Source organism: Photinus pyralis, unplaced genomic scaffold (genome assembly GCF_008802855.1).
Source record: "Photinus pyralis isolate 1611_PpyrPB1 unplaced genomic scaffold, Ppyr1.3 Ppyr1.4_LG7, whole genome shotgun sequence".
NCBI lineage: Eukaryota > Metazoa > Arthropoda > Insecta > Coleoptera > Lampyridae > Photinus > Photinus pyralis.
In genome coordinates this window covers 11,438,400-11,457,955 of record NW_022170738.1, presented here as the reverse complement: position 1 = coordinate 11,457,955, position 19,556 = coordinate 11,438,400, and positions in this window count along the sequence as shown.

Below are 19,556 nucleotides of genomic sequence, written 5' to 3'. Positions count from 1 at the left end.
AACCATGATAGGCTGGTCAATCTAGGCAGGTTTATACAAGTGAGGTAGAAAAAATTAGTAACAAAGTGATCTCTGCGGAAATGAGTACACAATAGGGTCCTTACTAACCCCTCAAAAATCGCACTTTGTCGCATTGGTGGAACTTGGAAAAAAATGGCCGCCATCTTGACATATATTCTTATATCCAGTGATTCGATGTCAAATAACAGCACAAGGTAGATATACGAGGTCGTTCCAAAAAATGTGCCATCTTGAAACAAGCACAATGCAGCATCTGGTATAAAAATACTACAGCAACGCTCTCATGTGTTCGAGCGAGTAAATTGATGAGCAAAAAAGCGCAAGTGATTCACGTTTTTAGTTTCGAAGTTGAATTTGTAATTTTTCGCGCATCATGACTTTGGTATGCCTCGTACCGGTCTAAGTTCGAATGGATGAGTAAGTAAAATGCATCTGGATGAAAATAAATCAATCGCAACGAGCGGACGGATTTTTGCTCGATCTCTTCGCCATATGGTCGAGGGCATTTTAGAAAAATCCTCTCGTACATCTTCTCACGGACGCGGCGGTAGGTCACTTTAGGGTCATTCGCGTTTCGCCCGCTAAGGATATCCGATTTTCGCAACACCGAAGGACATCTCAATCGTTACAAGCATGCCCGAAGATGGACAACACAATGTAATCTATTTTTAATCGAAGCCTACTAATTACTCTATTCACACCGGGCATCTCTTCAATCTTCATCCGATTGCTTATGATTTACAATGCCATTACGTAACTTTTCCAATCAACGCATTCAATTTCGCGGCCCTCCCCCCAATCGAATTGTGAGGATTGCGTTTTCGGAATCGTCTCGCGCATCAAAGATCGTTAACACTTTAACCGTCGTCGTAAATGACAATTGTTTTCTTTACGGTCAATTAAAAAGCTTTTAATACAACGATTCGTTAAGTGTCATTTATACAAATTGTACACGCTCGTCAATTTTTTACTCTACCGATCGTTTTATTATTATTATTATAGCGACGCGGTATCGTTTGTAACGTATGGGAGACGTTCTTCTATTGTTAAACATGACGTTAGCGCAACAATCGCGATTCGAGAAAAAATCTCGGAGCTATCAAGTGTTTACAGTTACGTTGACATCTTGCCTTAGATCTGAAATGTGTACAAGGAGCGTAATTAAGTCCTTATATGTTCAGCGTGGCTCATGGTTTCTATGAATGAGACCCCCTTTTCGAGGTGTTTCAGTTACGTAAGATCTACACGTGATCAGTAGGAAGAGATATTGTGTCTTTTGCGTGGACTTCATGAGTTCACACAAAAGAATAAGTGAGGTACCAGTACCTCCGTCTGGGCAAAAAGGTCATGGTGTTTTCAGAACACAACGGCCAATAGGGTGTGGTTTGTGGGGTTTTGATCACATCTTCTCTAGAGGGACCCCCCCCAACATCCACATTATTCATATTTGGTTTTTATTTAAAGAATTTGCTACTGCTTTCAAGTTTCATACTCTATGACGTTCTTCCACCTGCTCTTAACACCTATCTCCTCAAGCATCTTTCACCTTTACTTCATGTCCCCACACTGAAAGAGACATTTCTCGTCCCTCTTCCACACGTTCTTCATTTACGCCTCTTTTCTCCATATATCTTTCACTGTTCCCTTCGAGCCTCCTGGATTTCACAGGGCCTGAACGTGCTGGTTGCGTGTTTTGGATGAAAACAAAGTCAGCAACAAGAGTTCAACGTAAATTTCGTACAGAGTATGAAAAGGAACCTTTCGTTTGAAGTGGTTGTAGGCTTGTAGCATAACTCATAAGAAATCTCCAGATCCAGAAACGACGGCCATTTTGAAATTGTGGGCTTAGTCCAACTCGCGAATAGAAAACAGCGAACAGTCAATTAAAAGTAAAACAAATGTATATACCATATCAAAAAATGCGTACGTTCAAAAAAAAACCTTCACAACATGAGGGTCGCCACCGTATTCTTTTATCACTTGCTTTTTCACCTCCACCAGAAACGTACGCCACTACATTCTCCCTGTTAATACCAACCTAATGGTAATGCATCATTTCCAGCCGAAGGTATAGTCATGCATTCTTTTCCAAATTTTCCAAAGTAAATTTTGATTCCGTGGTTGTTAAGAAAAAATACAAAAAAATGTAAATTTTGAAACTTTTAGAGGCATGCGTTTTAAACGAAATATTTTTTGTTTGAACTTCTTTTACTATCCATTTTTTTGACATTTGACGTTTCGTTTAAAATGCGCCACCCTATACAGGGTCATTCTTGACGAGCGTCAGTTAGAAAGATATGGAAAACCTTTGAAAATGAAAATAAACTGATAAGTTCTTTAAGAGTTTTGGCACATGATGAATTGAACTAATATATTTTCAAAATGGCGTCACTTCCGGAAATACCGGCAGTAGCCATCAACTTTGTTATTTTAAATAGGGACTCTCTATTTTTTCTACATTTTCGGATTCTACGTCGAATTTGGAGTACAGCGATACTCCATAGTTGACCCTTTGCTCCAAGGGCTTCGTCGATATTCAAGTTTTTATGTCAAAAATTGAATTTGCAGGGGTCATTTTAAAAATTTATTATTCGGAAACGATATTGCAACACAGTTTTCACTGATTTATTAAAGAAAGATCGAATTTTCTTATGGTATGCGTAACAGTCTAAAAAAGTGAAACTACGTCACTTTTTTAAAGCTCTCAACTTTTACACTTTTAAATATCCATAACTCCATTTTTTCAAATGGCCCCCCCCCCCCCCATTTTGATTTTCACCCTTGTTTTCCTTTTTCCCAGTCCTTTAATTTGATACAAAATGTCAAAAGCTGCTTCAAACGGTTTCCGAGATATTCCATGTTTTAGTTACTTCTTGTAGCTAATTGATAAAAAAATTAATTCGCTTGATGTTATTCTTTTGTTTTTATTATGATAATGTTTAAACGTCAAATTTGCAGGAATAACGGTATGTTTCAAACAAAAATACAAAAAAGGAAGCCTGTGGTAGACCACCGTATGCATACGGTGGAATCATTGTAAACGATCTTTTAGAGCCCTTTTTTAAGAGAATGTCCACTCTCAAAACACAAACACACAAATTTGGTAAAATGATCTAAAAAGATAAGGTTTAGAAATCCCCGAAAAATGTGTTAGTTTTTGAGATAGTTTGAAAAAATCGGATTTTTCGATTTCACGAACTATTTTTTTCTGGTGTTAATATTTGACTTCGCCAATGACACTCCTCCACAACAACTTTAAAAAAAGCGCAATCGCAATTAAATCATTGAATTCATAATAAAAAGGGGTAGAAGAATCGAATATTAGAGCCGTATTTAAAAAAATTAAGTTGATGATGGTTCCACAATAACGAAACGTCGGATTAAAAAAATTAGCCTTAAAAAGCATTAAAATTTGTTGTGGAGATATGTCATTGGTTTCGCTATAGGTCAAAATATTAACGCTATAGAAAAATAGTCCAAAACCTTTTTCAAAATATTTAAAAACCAAAAAACGCCATCTTCTTAAACCTTTGATTGCTCAACTTTTATCCCACTTAACCAAATTTGTATCTTACTAGAATGCCCATAATATGCCCTATTCTCGCATGCAGTGTATAAGGCTGGCCCCTCCGTTTAAAAAAAACTGAGTATACTTGAAGTTGGCCACATTCCTGAATCTCTGACTAAGGTGTTCAATGATATTGTGAAGAACATTACATTACATACCTCTATTAAAAATAGAAAAAACCCTGATACAGGCTATAAGAGGAAGAGGGAAACATCTTTCGCAGTCAACACAGGAAAAATTGAGATTATTATAAACTGCGCACCGTCGGCCTTCTGTTTATCCCAATTTTTGTCTTTGGAATTTGTTAGTTTATCTTAATGCCTAAAAATATCATTCATAAACAAGCATCTACTGGCAAATTACGTATCAGTCTTGGAAATTTTCTTTGTAGGACCTAATTTTATCTTCGCCCATTTGTCACTAACATCAAGGCCTTCTTTAAAGTTTAAACCAAATATTTACAATTTTCCTGTATGTTTACAATAATTAATTTTGCCACCCACGTCGCACGTTGATCTCTCTGCACAAAGAAATCGAGTTTTCTCATTTTCCAACCGAACCATTCAGTGCCCAGATAAAAACGTATAAGTCATAACGAAGACTATTATTTCTATGAAATAGCGATAAACCACTAGGCGAAATCCAGTGAAAGTGTTTAATATTACCCATAAATTTTGGCTGCCATAAACTTGAAACACCCAGGTGACCGTAGAAAGCAAGGCCTAAGATCGAATTTTGAAATCTCCCGAATTGCGTAACGGACGTTTATCGCAATTGACATATGTCCAACTCTCACCACCTCTCGTTATTAGCTTATTTACTCGCGCATGGGTTGGGCTTCATTAATTATTCCATATCTATGAATTTCACACCGTCCGCAGCCAACTTAACCTGAATGGTGCGTTTTTTTTTCCGCACGAATTTTGAACCCACGCTCGTTTCGGACGACGCGCTTTCTCTTTTCCCAGTTTCATCGCCAATTAACCCGCTTTACGGGGTGGACCGTGAGTCACGTTTTGAACCTCGATGACCCAACCGCCGCCGCCCCGATCTTATTTTTGTTTTGCCGGAACTGGACGTGTCAACGCGGCTTCCGCGTTTGCATTTCTTCTGCTCTGCTCCCATAACCGTTATTGCGAGAGATTATGGAAACTGGAACGATAAATTTCTATAATGTATTAATCATTTCCCGTTGATGTGCCTATTTCTTCTTCTTTGCCTTATAACTATTAAGCACCATCTCACGTAAGACCGTTTCCATAAATGTTATTGTTGGGAATAAAACGACGAAACGCGTACATGACATAATTTATTGTTTTTTATGGTCTTTGTTTTAATGCTTTAATAACGGGCGTTAGAATTGTACGATCGTGTTAGCATTGGCTTTGTTAAAAAGCAATTACGGTGACAATGACTTTATGACCTTAGCATTGACTCGCCCCGACAAATGCGAAATTCCACCAAATATGGAAATCGCCCATTTTTTTTGTGTTTCCGACCGAAATATTTCGTCTCTGCCAGCGCATTCCTTCGGCGTCGGGACGCTTGCCAAGAATGCGCGGATCTCGTGAATGCAACTACTCGTACTAACGACGACGGGCGTCTCCGTCTAGACGCAGATGCGCCCATTCACTCGCCTGTCGGCGCCGTCCGCCCACGCGGCCGCTAAATCAATTTTGGGCCCACTTTGATTAAGTTGCTCGTCTGAGTAGAGTGCGTGTTGAACACGACGTTTTTAATTTCGTAATTTATTGAGGTTATGTAAAGCGAGACGCCGTCGTCTTAATCAAATTGTCCACGCTTTTCCGAAACGGATAGAGCTTTTACAACTTCCCGTTACGTACACGGGCCTACGTTCAATTTACGGAGACCGGCGTGAGCGTTGTTCAACAGACTGATTAGGGTGAATAAATAAATATAACGGCGAAACGCTAAATTTAGTCGGTATATAATAAAAACGAGGCGTATTGACACGGTTAACAACCCACGGGCCAGAAAAAACCCCACACTCCGACCAGAATTGGCTCGAAGGACCAAAATGACATTTTCATTACAATAACGACTTACTTACGTTGCATAATCGCGAAGATGTAATTAATGAATCGTTTTTATATACACGTACAACTAAAACGTGGTGCCACAATCGTTCCGGTTGTCAATGGGACATTAATTTCGAATGGCTCTGCGAGTCACGAACCGTTCACCCTTACCTTATTACAGGCATACTTTCTGACTGGAGCCATCCCCGTCCGAAAATTTTTATCAACAAAATCGACAATGCCATTGTAACCTGTATTAAAAAAATTTCACTTCTGTCTTACTAAAACACAGACTTCACTTCACTTGATTTCTGTGACAATTGTTGATTGAGGGGTAGGTTTTCACTGGAAGTTTCATTATTAATGATTGGTACGTGATATAATGCTTCCACTCGAAATCAATTCGTACTTTTTCGATCAGACTTCTCAATCAAAAGTTATGACTAGAAACCAATTTCGAAAAAAAATTCAAAGGGCTGTAACTTTAGAACTAGTAGCCTAATCTTGGAACTGTTTGAAATTATGGATTCTACAGGCCACATTCTATAAGAAACTTTTTTTTCCGGGTCGATTTGAGACAATGTTTTTTTCGGGGCTCAAAAAAAGGCAGTGTATAACCCTGTGGATCATAATGGCCCGTTGGAAATTTATAAGTATGTGCTGTATTTAGTTTCTTGCACTATTAATAAATTATTAAAACGTTTCTCTAATTGGGGTTGATGTTAGGTTGTTAAAAAATTCTGTATTAATTGAAGTGTTTTACAATGAATTTATCATTTTTTGTCATAGCATGAAAGTGCTGAAATACAATGAGGCGACGTACCTCGTGTGGATTGTATATTTTGTTACTATTTTTGTGGTGCACCTCAGAGCTACTCCCCCCCCGCCACATTACTACACTAATACTTTAATGGCCCGTAACCTATGCAATTCCACCTGGCCCGCAGTTACCCAGTCCGCCCCTGCAATTAAGAACTAAACCGAAAGGTTTTGTAATTATTGGAGATTTTCAGGATTTGCTTAAATATGAGAAAGACCTTATCTAATATAGGTACAGGGTGAAAATTTTCTCTGGAAAACTGTTTCTTCAAAACAACCAACACAATGTACTATTTAAGAATATGTATAATGAAAACTAATAGTTAAAAATAAAATAAAAAGCTTCTTGAAAAAAATGTCATTTTGAAGATATATTCAGTGTTTCACACAAAATGTTCATCCTGTATGTAACAAATATTCAAAAAATGTAAAGAATGTGCTCAAGAATTCTTGTCAAATTTCGCAAACAAAAAAAATATACGATTTTCAGTAGAGGAATTTTTTGACACTCGACTCACATTCGGAAACCAGAATTTTAATCCGGCTCATTTCAATAGCACTGATCGTTGAAGTCGTAGAAATCGATTGGCCAAGGTTTGACATCGCTGTCTCTTTCCATTCTCGAGTTAGATTAGAAACAGACAAACAGATAGACGGACGGACGGAATTAAAACGGTCACATAAGGGGAATTTATTTCGATACATTCATTTATTTCCCTATAACCCATTCAATTTAAAGACGGTAAACACAAACTACCCATATTTCTCAGTTTAAAGAAGTGTTCGAAACGTTCGAAACTGCGAAATTGAGTATGCACTTTAACACTGTAGCGGATGTCCCAAATTCGAAGGTGGCCATTGAAACTCGCTTAATATCTTTTACCCGAAATAATCATGACACCTTCATTTTCATGCCTACTTTATGTCAGCTAATTTTAGTATTCATGACAGAGGCAGTAATACCTTATGAAAAATTGCTATTTTGAACCCGTGTCATTTTTCACCAAAAGATAGTAAAAATGTCTGTTCCATCGAGCCATGAAACATTTCTTGCAAAATTTCAAGGCTTAAATGACACCTGTTCTGATAATTTACATGCCAAAACAAGAGAAGAACAAGGTTATTTTGATTTATTTCTTCACGAACACCCCCACTACAACGTCAACTCTGAGGATTTATGCAAAATTCATTGAAGCGGAGAGTTTTCCATTTGAATATCTTACAAGATTCTATGTTAGATTTTTACCTACTTCCAGTGGAATCTGTACTTTTTCACATTATATAAGTATGTACTTTTTCAAAATCTAAAATCAAAAAAGATCCGTATTCAAAAAAATAAAATTGATGATGGCCCTAAAATACCGAAACGTCGAACTTAGCATTTAACCATGGCAGTTTATTGAGGAGAAAAAAGTTGGAATGAGAAAGTGTTCTTTTTTGGAAAAATAATAAACACAGTCCACAAAAAATACAAAAGAAATGAGCGAATTTGGATTTTTTCCCCCGGTATATACAGTATGTTTCAAATTAAGTCGGTAAACATGTGATTCGCTTCATTTGAGTTAATTATTTAGAGTTTTCTTGTTTTATTTTGTTTATTTACATTGTGTTTGTAAGCATATTTATTTATTTATTTATTTTGCCTTTATTTTTGAGTGGGCGGGGTTTCAGCCAAGGCTGCTCTACCAACCCAACCCACTATACATTTACAAATATCCATGCCCGAACCCGGATTCGAACCAGGGACCCTAGCACCACAGTCCAGCTTCAACTGAACTGCGCCACACGGGCCGGCTACAATCAAATATTATTATTACTCATGTAATAATATACACAGTGTTCGATATAGTTTTTTTTATTATGCGAAAAATGCGATTTGTTTTGTAATTTCAGTAGAAAAAAATACACAATTTGATAATTTAACCGTCTTTCTAACTCTACAACTAAAAAAGTTAACAGTAGTGCCCACTTCATTTCGAACAGCCTGTATAGTATTGGGAATCCTTTACCTTCTAAGCAGAGTCGACCACAAAAATAACTTCATTTAACCGACTTCGTATCTCTCACGGTTTCCGAGATCCCAATAGTCACCCTTGAATTTGGGATACCCTCTATAATTATGAAGAAAAACAATAATTAAAAAGCCGTTCGATTTAGGCTTATGATCTTTCATATCAAATTTACTTCAAAGTTTCAAAAATGATGAGAAAGTAAGGGCATCCCATTTGAAACAAAGAAGTGACCCTTAACCTAACCGAGAGTTGAAGAAAATTAAAAATATTTTTGTTGAAATGGGCTCAATAAATAACATATACAGGGTGTCCGAAAAGGATGTCTATGTAAATTTCCATTTTATAAAATACATTTTCAAATAAAAGTTTTTTAATGACAATTCAACTCATGTATAAAAAATCGCATAAGCCGCAGTGAAATTGTCACTTTGACAGCGGCAAAAGTTACCTGCAACTTTTCCAGCGACAAATGCATTAGTGGTTTTTTCACTTATTCATTTTCGAACCAATTATCGCATTATCCTTTCCCATATGACTAGTTTGACGTCTGTCAATAATTGATTAATATGGTGAATTTCTTGTTCGTTAAATTGTCCTGCCGAATTACACTCGAGGTTTGTATTTAAACCGAGTAAATTTGGGTTGTTGCAATTCAAATCTGTTTCCTTTTAGCAATTGAACTCGAAAAACCGTCAACCTAAAAATGCTCCACCTGCGGTGTCGCATTTTTATTAGTTGACAGTTTTTCTCGTCTAATTGCTAGGCAACAGATTTTCATTACCTAAACAACCCAAATTTACTCGGTAAAATACAAACCTCTTGTGCAATTATAAGTGACAAGATTTTATACCAACTTTTTTGATATAGACAAATTGTGTCATGATCGTTGTATGGTCATATACAATATAGATATTGAAACAATTGAAAGCGCTTTAGAACTGTCAAGGTAGTAATGTGAACTTGAAGTACAAAGTTACTAATTTACATTGATTGACATCCATATGTGAGTGAAAAATGCTTTTGAAGGGCTCGTTTATCCGAATAAGCAGCGTACTGAAATTTTAATTATGCTGGGATATGGAGAAAGGGGGAAGAGGTACCTTCACTTGTTTTAATATCTAGATAAAACGGTCATGGGCGACTAGATTAATGAGCATTCTTGAACGTTGTTGAAATACACCTATGCGCCGTTTTTCACGATTTTCATGCCAGTGTATTAATATTTCCTAATCAATAAAATCCATTATTATTATTATTATTTTTTCACAGTTTTGAAAAGTTAGCAAAAGATGTCTTTTCATTACCAAAAAAATTTGTGTAATGGGAAATTAAATACCAAAGAACTATTTGGATAAAATGGATATTTACAGAGTTATATACGATATCCATACTTTTCGGACACCCTATCTATATACAAAAAATTCAAAAATTTTTTCACTTTGTTTTTCAAGTTTGATTGAAATTTGCGAATAAGGCCGCTTTTTTTGCCAGCATTTTGAATGAATAAAAAGTAAGTTCTTTCAAGACATTTCATTCTTTTGTAACATTATCGTACACTCAAGCTGAAAACGCGATAAACGGGGTGCGGAGTAACGCCATTTTGGGGGTTGGAAGTATTACCGATCCCATCGTCTACCATGTCTACACTAAACTACAGTAAACGCGTTTGCCAGGGAACGTTCAAATCCTTTTTGTTTTTTTGGTCAAAAGCACAAAGAGAGAGTAAAAATTAATCTCACAATACGAGTTAATCAAAAACAAATTAAGAACAATAGAAACCGCCCCGTTCTGAACCTTGTGAGACACCAATTCTTTTTGTACTATTTACTTGGTCTTTGTGCACCTTAAATTCGTGGTAACAGTTGCAAAAGGCACATCTGAGGGGTCTCTCAAATTTCAATTTTGAGTCTTTCGCCATGCCATTCAAGCGATAACGACATATGGTTTTCGAAGGGGTCGTTCGCTTTTGCGGCCGCTTCGCCCTTCGCCGATTAATAAAAAGAAGGAAACACGACCGCCGGTAATGGCAATTGCGCGTACGTTTATGTAATTATCGAGAGTCCCGATTGCGAATTCGGAAATCACGCGGCGGCTATTAATTATATTGGCATTCCACGGATTGTTTGCATACAAATCGCGATAAAAAACGTCATAACATTTATATTGTCATATTATTTATCGACTGTTATGTAATTTATTTAAATCGCTATCGGTGGAATCTTCGAAAAGGTCGCACACGTATGCAAATTTTCTTTTATTATTATCATCGATCTCGTTCTTTTTTAAGTAAAAGTGCGTTTCGGTGGAACGGGAACGGTTGATTGAAGAAGATAACGGTGCGTCGTCGTAATGAAGCGTGTAATGATGATAATGATAGGAAACGATGCGGTGACGTTCGTGTCATTAATCGTTACCATTATTATGTGCAAGAGCAATTCCTTAAGTTTCCGGGGTTAAGAGACTCTCGACAAAAACGTGTGGTCGACTGCCGGATAACGTTACCGATTACAAAAAAGACATTTATGCAGTCAAGGTCAACGACGGCCATAAGTGATCTGCAACCGTTCATCTGCTGGCAGCGAGGAAGAAACGAAAAAAAGACGAAGACGGTCCTCTTATACGCATTCCATTTTCTTGTCCTGTTCGTTACTGGTTTACCACACAAAGACAGCTGCAGCATGACGCCTGTAATTTGCGGACAGCTGATGACAGGACGGGTTCCAACTTTTTTCATATTCATGTTGGAAGCGAGCACACTTCTTGCATTTCTCGATTTAATATACCGGTGGGTGTTCCTGGTGGCATCACCTTCAAAGACTCTAAAACCTTTCACGAAACTCAAAAACTCCCTCACAACACGGTTCCATAGCTGGAGAGTAGCTCTTAAGCTCGCCTCCTGACCGTTCAAAAAGGACAAAATCCATAAAATCACAAATCGAAAAAAAATATGTCAAAAATCGGTATACTCATATCAAAAAATCCTATAGAAGTCAACGCATAATAATCTAGCATGTCAAGTAGTCCATAATACTAACCTACTTTTGTGTGTGGAAAAACGTATATACAAATCCTAAACTAAATCCCAAAAATCTCAAATATAAGAAAAATCCTGAATCCTAAAAAAGCATCACTGTTGCTAAGGAGGGTCAAATATAAGACAAATAATGAGAAAATATATACGTGCATCACTATTGCACTTATGGAGGGTAAGATATATTAGACAGTATATAAAAGTATTCAATATTATAAAATGGAGAAATCCCAATTCCTCAGGATTGTAAGATTTTGTACTCATTAAAAAATATTTCCTTAAAAAAAGAAACACGAGGCTTCACTATAGCCAAAGGTAGTAGACAAAAATGTCCCAAATCAAGGGAAACAATGGGGGGGGGGGGGCTTGGACTGTTGATTAGTCGCCTCTTACGACATGCAGTGTCCTCTGCAGTAGGAATATTCTACATGTAGCATGCTACTCCCGTCCCTACACGGGGATTACAAAATCTAATGAAATAGAAAGGAACCTAAAACTGGTTCCTTGATACAAAAACGAAAACAAAAACTTTCTTCCCAAAACTGATAGGGATAAACTAGATAAAAACCTAAAAAACTAACAAAATAACTTGGTTCCCACACACAAAACCATTAAAAACTCTAAAAAAAACTTCTAGCCTATATCTATGTTTTGGACTACCTGCACTAACTGAGGTTCCGGGGGAATTTTTATATACCTTTTCAAATTAACTACGTTATGAACACCCCTATTCATACCTGTGTCTGGATTCTTCAACCTATAAGCGTTAACTTCTGTTTCTTCAACCACTTCAAACGGTCCTTCATAAAGTAGGAAAAATTTTCTTATTTCTTTGTTCACAGCACTTGATTGGTAATGTGTTCTTAAAAGTACGAGATCTCCCGGTTTATACTTCACAGGTTTATTCACTTTCTTGTCATGCTTATCTTTTCTTTTTTCGGCCTTGCTCTTGAGCTTCTCTCTTGCCAATCTTATCTTGATATCCTTTCCCAAATCCGTTCTCATGGGAAACTGAATTAAACTTTCTACTAACTGATCGGTTTCTTTCTTCTTTAATAATTCTATCGGTGAGAAACCTGTACTATCATGTATAGATGCATTAATCCAAAGCTCAATTTGCTTCACCCAACTGGCCCAATTTCCATGATTCTCATGACAATAAGTTCGAAACATTCTTCCTAATTCTCTCATAACCCTTTCAACAGGATTGGACTGGGGATGATAAACCGAGGTCATCTTTACTTCTATTTCCCTGTTACTAAATTCTTCAGCCCATTTCTTCGCTGTGAACTGACTTCCGTGGTCAGATAAAATCATTTTTGGTTTTCCTACATTTGGTATAAAGTCTTCCATCATCTTCTTCAAAATCATCCTTGTATTTACTTTCTTCATAGGGTATAACTTCACATATTTTGTAAATAAATCCAGGGCTACGAAAATATACTCAACTCCACCTTTACTTCTTGGTAGTGGACCGAAAATATCTACTGAAACTATATCCAATGGGTTCTCAGCTATAACATTCTTCATTAATCCTTCCTGCTTCTGATTTCTAATCTTGGTTTTCTGACATAAATCACATGCTGCTAATAATTGTTTAACTTTCTTCTCCAAATCGGGAATATACCAATTTTCTGAAATCTCGGCAGAGACTTTCGAAGTTCCAAAATGTCCCATTCGCTGATGATAAAGTTCAATAATTTCTCTGTGTCGAATATAAGGTAGGAAAATCACCCACCACTCTTGAGCTCGTTTGCTTTTCCGAAATAGAACTTCTTGATGTAAAATAAATTTTTCTTTCAATTTTTCAGCTCTTCCATGCTTGTTTTCTTCAATTTCTTTCTTGATCCAACTACACTTCTCGTCTTCATCTTGTTCAGTCTTGATATTCTTGAGTATATTTTTCAATTTCTTATCTTCTTTCTTTTTCTTCACTTTTCCGATGGTAATTGCTGGTTGGTTCTTTTTCGTCTTGACTAATCCTGGCTTGGTTGAAAAAATATCTTCATATTGACTAATCAATTCTTCGATGGCTTCATTCTCTTCTCTACTTCCCGTAGGCTGATTTACTTGAAGATTTGCTGTTCTAATTTTCAAACTTCTTCCTTGAAACCGAATGTAGTAATCGACATCATTGTCTTGAAAATAAACTTCATCTCTGTCCATATCAATCTTGGCTTTCTTGTCTCTCATCCAATCGGTGCCTAATATTGCTGTTGTTTCTAATTTCTTCACAACCAAAAATTTCTGTTCATATGTACTGTCTTGAATCTGTAAGGTGAGTAGGGCTTGGTTGACAACCTTTACTATTTTCCCAGTAATTCCTTGAATCGTGATTCCACTAACTGGTAATGTGATAACTCTTGGATTTTTTCTTTGTATAAATTCAAAAACTTCTTCGGAAACCACGCTGACTTGACTACCGGTGTCCAATAATAACTGTTGTTCCACCCCCTCCAGCTTTCCTATTATAATTGGTTGTCCATCATCAATAATCTCTGCTTCTTCTTCTTGATCGCTCAAAAAATCTTCATCATCTTGATAATTTTCTTTAATTTGATTCATTAGTATCGGTTCCTCTTCCTTTTCATCGTCGCTCAAATTTTGTTGTTCATTGTTGTTCAAAATATTTTCTTCATCCTCTTCTTCTGGTTGAATTTGTTTAAAATCTTCAATAAAGTTGTTTAATTTTTCCTCTTCATAATTTCTTTCTTGATGTTTGATTGTTCCTATTGATGTGATTTTATTATCTTGAATTTGTTTTTCATTTGTTGTGTTAGTAGGTTTTTGTCGTAATCGTTGGAAATAATTGTGAACGCTGGTTAATAAACTTGTTTGCTCCAGAGATCTTCGTGATGTCTGAGGGACTAGTGGAGCTCCTGGTCCCTGCTCTGGTAGTTTTCCGGCTGGGGAGCCTCTGCTCTCCTTCTCACTTCAAAATTTCTATTTGGTCCGTAATTGCCCCTTCCTCTTCTGTAATTGTTGAAGTTGTTGTATCCACCTCGTATGTAGTTTACTTGTCTTCTCTGCTCTTGCCTCTCTGGCTCCTCTCTGGTGTTCTCTTGACTTCTATTTGGTCCATTATATCTTGGCCTGGTTTCTTGATTTGAGGTTTGGATTCGTTCAAGAGTGTTGATAAGTTGTTTGACGGTGTTCACTGCTGATCCTATGAGGATGTGCTCCACCTCTCTTGGAAAATGTCGGGATAAAGCGTCGACAAGCTGGGATTCTCTCATTGGAGGTTGCAGGTGGTTGGTCTTATTTACCCAAAACCAAACATGGTCGGTGTACTTTCCAAATTTCGCTTGATATAGTCTGGGTGTAGCTATTTGAAGTCGTATTTTGCCTTGTACCTCTTCAGACCAGTAGTTCTTGATAAAAGCGTCCTTAAATTCCTCCCAAGTCTTCCAGTTGTTACGATTCAAATCAGCCCATGCTTTGGCATTCCCTTCCACCATTTCCTTGGCATATGATAACTTGGTTTCATCTTTTTTATCGAAATGTCTTAAATAATTTTCCAGTCCTTCCAAAAAGCTGACTGGATGGATAGTCCAAATGTTGCCGTCAAATTTCTTAGGCTTCTGGTGAAGTAAATGATCCGCCTTGTAAATAATTGCTGGATGGGAATTGGTTTCCTTGGCTGGTCGAGCTTCTAAATTCGCCTTGATGATTCCTATTTCTTCATCCTGATGGTCAATTCGCTCTTCGTTTTTCTTCATACTTCCTTCAATTTCCACAATTGCATCCTTGACTCGCTCCTTGAAATTCCCATGTTTGGCCTGAATGTCTTGAATTATTTCCTCTTGTTCTTCAAACTTGCTTGTTGTTCTAGTCGTGTGCATTTCCAGCTTCTCATACTTTCTTCTGGCTGTATTCCATTTCAGCTCTCGTCGCTTGAATCTCCAATTTATTTTCTTTGATTCCCACCTGGGTTTCTTCTCTGAGCTGGTTGTAGTCGGTTTGAATTTTTTTCTCCCATTGAGCTTGTGTAGACCTTAGTTCCTGCCGTATCGCTTCCATTCTGTGTTGTCCTTCTCCTATTTGTTGTTGTAGGTCTCTTTTGGTTGCTTGTAGGGCTCCTTCTATTTTCTGTTGCCCTTCACCCATTTTTCGTTGTCCTGCATCCACTTTCATTTCCATTTTCTGTTGCCCTTCATTCATTTTTCGTTGTCCTTCTCCTAACTGTTGGATAATCATCTCCATCATATTAGTTAATCGTAGTATTTCTCCAGGTCCGCTGGTGGTTTGAGGTTGCATAGTTGTTATGGGTTCTCCCAGGCTTCGGTTTAATTCACCTGGTGCTGCACCTGGTTGTACTTCCTGGTGGCTGGTTTCACCCCCTCCATGGCTGGGTTGTGGCATCTCGTAGCTTCCGAAAAGATCTTGGCTCTCCGGTGAGAATGGTTGCGCCTCCACTACGTTTTGGCTCTCTTGGTTTTTCGCTTCCATTTTCTTAGGTATTTTCCTCGTGGTTTTCTTGAATCCTGAACGTAGTTCCATAAAACAAGGGACTTACCTTCCTATCCACCTGTATTTTCAAATAAACAACAATAATTTGCGCCAAATTGTTTGAAAGTTACCAGCAATTCTGATCGCCTCTTTGAAATATTTATTTCTACCGTAGCGCTCAACTACTACCCTTTAAATCAATAATAAAATGTCCACAAATTACTTCAAAACCGCAATAAAAATTTTAAATCCGTTCCTTGATACGCCCCTGTATGGTGTTTATATAAATCGCGTCTTAACTGCTGACAAAACAAATTCCTAATCTTCCGCGACCTAGTACAACAATAACACGTTACCTCCGGGATCAAAAACCGCTATCAAAACAAACGTACGTATTAAACATGAGATTCTTTCAGGGCGCTAATTCGAGCTCCACTTTTGGGCGACATTATGTGACGGTGCTTTCTTTTTACGGACAAACACAACCACCTCAGGTACACGTACCCGCTTCTCCCTTCTCTCCTCTCTCACCTCATCAACCTTTTTGGATAGCTTATCTCACCAAAATTCGCTAATTCTTAATAAAATCACAAAATCTTTACCTCGCTTCCGACTAGCTCAAATACTTACATACAAAATTTCTACTGTCTTACTTCCAACGAAAAATCAGGTATCTAATTCACTTTTTACTGGTGTTAATTACTCTACTTCTCATCTAACTTCCCGTTGAAAAATCATCAACTCAATGGCCATAATTTCATTCATTTATTTTAATGCAAAATCCAATGCATTCCAGAAAATTGCGATCTTTACAATCAATATTATAAAAATTGGGAAATATGACTAAAACCTTATTAAGCTATCAAAAAATTTGAATATTATTAGTTCTGTTGGCCAACTCACAATATGTTCTCTCCCTTGAAGAGGTGAATATTATTTTTTATACTGAATTTTCCTTGACACAAATTCCACTATTTCAAATATAATTAATTACCTTCTTTAAGGAAATTGATTCAATAAACAATCGATTAAAACATATCATAAAACATATAAATACACACAAATTGACTTTATTTTTTATTACAATGAAAAATAGACTAACCTTTAAAAAATCCAGGACTTCGATGAAGATTGGGAAGCCCTTTACATGCTCGTTGATTGATGGATGGGGTAGACTGCAACTTTTAGAATGCTAACTGATGTTTACAGTTGAAAAATCCTTGGCTCGCTGTTGAGTAGGTTATTTTCCTTGTAGAAGGTAGACGAGATTTTCCAAAAACATGTAGTTTTGTAGGTATAATCCCACAGTGAAATTTTATTGATGTGAACACCTTAATTTGAGTAAGTTCGTGAATTAATTTGCCTGATTTTTGGTCGATTTAAAGAAGTTTTTTCATAACAAACTATTACATTGAACTTTTAAAACACATTACTTTGATGAAAACGGCTATCCACACTTAAAAAACTTTGATGGTTATATTCCAAGGAGGCACAATAGTAAATTTTAACACAACGGCAAATGGGTGAAACGTTCAAATTTGTTCCGTCGGATAGATGCCAAAAATGCGCTCGTATTATTTTCCTTTAAGAACAAGGGTTCATATCACACCGCTATTATCGCTCGAATTTACTTAGCGCTTTATATTTGATACGTAATGTCCACGTCTAATTTTAATTTCAACACTATGTGGATGATTTCATAGCACAATACGCTTGACAAATTTTTAACTAAGATTCCGCGATTTACTTTTTCTCTTCGGGCGTGAAATTTACACAATGGAAAATTCACGTTTTAACTAATGGTGCAAAACTGTACTTAAACTTGGACTAATATCGACCGTCACTTAAACGGAATCACTTATTTGGTGCTTAATGCACGCGATTGAAAATTTACGATCTCTTCGGCCCGGCTACACAGTCATAATTTTCTTAAAAATTTTTTCCTCTTAACTCTCTCCTAACATATTCACGCCCCTTAATCGTTGCAAAATGGCTGATCTTTTTTATTACTGGTACTTCTCATACAATGGCCTCCATCTAAACCAATTAACTGGGGAATACTTATCAACTAATTTTTTCAGCGTTTGCAGAACCAGCTTTCCCAAGCTTGGCTGGTGACTCAACGATAAAAAGCTTATCTAAAGAAATCCGATATTTATTCGTTATCTGCATCCTGTTTTGCACTGAGAATTTTCTGTGATCCCATTTATTGCGAATCGCGGCACAAGGAAGTTTAATACAATGAACCCAACATGATGTCATACTACAATAGTTACAAAGCGAAAAAAAATTTTATCCCCAAAAGGAAGAAAGGTTTATCCAATTTTAGTACAAATCCAAATCGATATTCGAAAAATTTGCAAAATTTCGACCGGCCATTACTCCACCCGTTACAGTTTTTTTAAAAACTGGTTTAATTAAAAAGGGGAAGTGACCGCAACGCATATTACTAGTATCGAATTTTCATCCGATTTTAAAATCTTGTTAAAGTTAAGTATTTTTTTTTTATTATAATGTATTATATTTATGAATTTAACAAAAGGTTACCACAATAACATATTGCAAATAAAATTGTTTAAAAACATGTTAAAAAATAAAAAATTGGTGTGTGACGGTAGAGTGCCTGGAATACAAGCCGCATTTTCCTGCTGAACAGCTAAACTGAATCTTTGTTTTAAAAATTCAAAACAACGTTTTTCTTGAGTTTTTTCAAAAATTTTTGTACTAATTTCTGAAGCAATTTTTTTGCAGATGACCCCAAGCGTCAAGTGTTTCAATACAGAAAGGGTAGAAAATAAAACGGTGTAGTAGATTACTATATTTTACCATCTTTTTTTTCTGTGATTTTTTATTTATTAAATTGACTCATGTCAATAGTTTGACTTTTTTTCTAGGAATGAAATGAATAGTGTTTTCGTAAACTAGTGAGGGGGAGGATAAGAGTGATAACGATATATAACAGAGAAAGAATGAAGAGATAAATTAGAAAATATGATAGACGAGGAGAGGCTAGTAGTGGCGGGAGATTTAAACGCCAGGACAAGGAATAAAGGAAATTGGGTGGAAATAGGAAGAGGAAGATAGAAAGTCAAGAGATAAAGAATGCAACAAAGAGGGGAGTTGAAACTGGAATCAACAGAAAAGAGAGGTTGGAGAACATTAATCGCAAGAATGGAGAGGATAGGAAATACACTTACATAGGAGGGAGAGGGAGGTTGGTAATCGATTACATACTAGTAAACGTAAACATTTTGGAAGAAATTGAAGATATTATGGTAGGAAGAAGGACAGAATACGGTTACCAACCGATGGAAATAAGACTAACAGGGAAGAAAAGAGCAAGAAATGGAAAGATGCAATAGATGAAGGGAGATACAATTGTGGACAAGAGACACGGTGGAGGATTATAGAAGGAAATTAGAGGAGCAAGTATATGAAATAGGAGAGGGCATAGAGGAGAAGTGTAAGAGGTTCCACCCTGTATATACAACTTACGACGAGACATACATTTTTGAGAGTTGGCAACCATGCAATTTCTAGGTGGGGAAAAGTTGCCTGCGCCACCTAAAAAGCACGAATGTGGGTTACGTTTGGCTGTTGTTGGCATCTTGTCTTGA